Genomic DNA, 2,424 nt, shown 5'->3' with positions numbered 1-2,424 from the left:
CTAATTGGTGCATCATAGCCAATGGTTAAAAAATTCCGAGTGCTAGTTTTTCTAAGAAGTGAAGTTCAATTTAAAAAAAAAGGGTCTAATTAATGGGGGAGCAACAAATATAAGTGTGTCGATATTATAAATTGTTTTTTTTAATAAAATATCATAATTTCATTAAAATCTGCACTAATGGCTGAATTACATTATCAAGCATACTCAGATATTAAATAACAAATCTAAAAAAAGGATACTCCAGGTCTGAAGAATAATAAAAATTACATTATAAAACTCTAAATTTAAAAAATGAGATAAAATAATTCTAACTCCATGAACATTTGTGCATGCTTTCAATCATCAGATCTGCTGATTAACTGTTTCAAGTCCCAATATTATGATGAGATCTACCAAATAGATCGAAAAAATTCCAAATCTAATAATCAAAATCTGAAAAAATTTAGATCTAATAAAAGAAAATTATTAAAATTATTAAAACATCTTACTAGGATTCCCGAGGAGAGAATAAAACTTTCACTAAAAAATTTAAGAGAGAAGAAAACTCTCATTAGATAACCCTAAGAAGAGAAAAAAACTCTCACTAAAAAACTTTAAAAAAGATTTTATTTATACAAATGAAAAAAAACTTATAAAGAGGGCTCCTCCCATGGAGAAAGATAGAAAAATCTGATTCTAATCTCTTTCCCATGAGAGAGTTGAAAGGAGTTTTAGTTAGAAAAATTTTTCTAGAGAGGAGGAAGAAAAATAGGAGGAGAAACTTATATAAATTGTTCATACTAACAAGTGTTTCGTATGCACCGATTCAAATAATATATATGTTTATTATTATCTAAGTCCATATCTATATCTAAATATATTGTATATAAACTATGAACACCTTTATGGCATTAAAATTTTATGCCATTTTATGCAATGTAAAATTGTAAATGTTCTTCTTCCAATTAGAATTTAACTTCTCTAATACTCCCGTCCTCTTCTTTCTCTCAATGACATTTAATATAAATGAATTCCTTCAAACTTGTACTAGTACTATGCACATTGTGTAAAAATATATTCACACACTTAGTTTATGCCAAAAGCGCACTAATATGGAGTAATTTGTGACTAAAGGTATAGTTATTTCATTCTTGATGCAAATGTATTATACTTGCCATCAGTATACTCCTGTATATTAAATTGTGAAATCCAATTTCACAAAGAACTTAGGAAACAAAAACTTATTCGGGATAGAGATAGAATCCATTATACTAAAAGATCAAAAGGATGGGCTTCAGTAAGGGGGGGGTCGAGATTGAGCTTCAGCCTAAGAGTATAATTTCATAAACATATTTCTCAATCACATATTTAGTGCTTAGCTCACATACATTAAATATATTAAATTCCTGCTGCAGTATGCTTTTTTATTTATAAAAACTCCAAAAAAAAAAAAAGCAATTCAAACAATTTTTTTTTTATAAATCTTTTATGTACTGTCTACATTAGCAGGTCTAAATGCAAAACATATATACAAATTTTATAAATTTGATGTTCAAATTCAAATTCAAATGACTCCGTTTTTATCCAACCCTATCAATATACACACTGACGAAATAAGAAAGATTAATCATTTTTTTTAATAAAAACTCTAAAAACAAGTTTTTGGATTGTAATTTTTTGCCAAAAACTTATTTGCTTGTATTACAAACAGATTTTTTAACTCACTTTTTTATTTTCTTAATCACCTTTTTATCTTATATAGGGTTGTATACGAGTCGAGTCGTTCGCGAGCAACTCAAGCAACTCAATCAATATTGATCTCGAGTCGAATTTGAGTTAGCCAAGTTGAACTTGAATTCAAAGATATTCAACTCGTTCGCTCACGAACCGACTCAGTTATATATATACATATATATATTAATAGTGAAATTACATATGTATCCCTAATATTTTGTTATTTATTAAGAAAAATATTATTTATTCATTTTTTAAAAAATAAATATTTTTTTAGTTTTTTAACTTCAAACTAGAAATCGAACTTGATAAAATTAAATCGAGACTCGAGTTGATTAGGCCAAAGTTCAACATCGTATCATAAAAAGTACTTCAATACTTATTTCAAATAGTATTACAAATAATCTCCTATCCCAACAGCCTCTCTTTAGGACCTAAAATTCTAGACTAGACCCACTAATTAATATAAAGGGATAATTTCAGAAACCTCCCCTGATTTTTTTGACTATTTCACTGACCTCCTTCCAAATTTTAAAAATTACACTAACCTCCCTTGAGGTTTATTATCTGGAAACATTTAGGTCTAACTAACAATTAAAAAGTGATATTATGAGAGAGAAAATAATATAATTTTACCATTGCCTCTCTTCTACTAAATTGTTTAATTAATGTAACACTAGCCTAAACATTAAAGAAAACATTAAAATTTGC

Source organism: Coffea arabica, chromosome 10e, assembly GCF_036785885.1.
Source record: "Coffea arabica cultivar ET-39 chromosome 10e, Coffea Arabica ET-39 HiFi, whole genome shotgun sequence".
Taxonomy (NCBI): domain Eukaryota; kingdom Viridiplantae; phylum Streptophyta; class Magnoliopsida; order Gentianales; family Rubiaceae; genus Coffea; species Coffea arabica.
The sequence above is the reverse complement of the archived record's forward strand: the minus strand, read 5'-3'. Positions refer to the sequence as shown.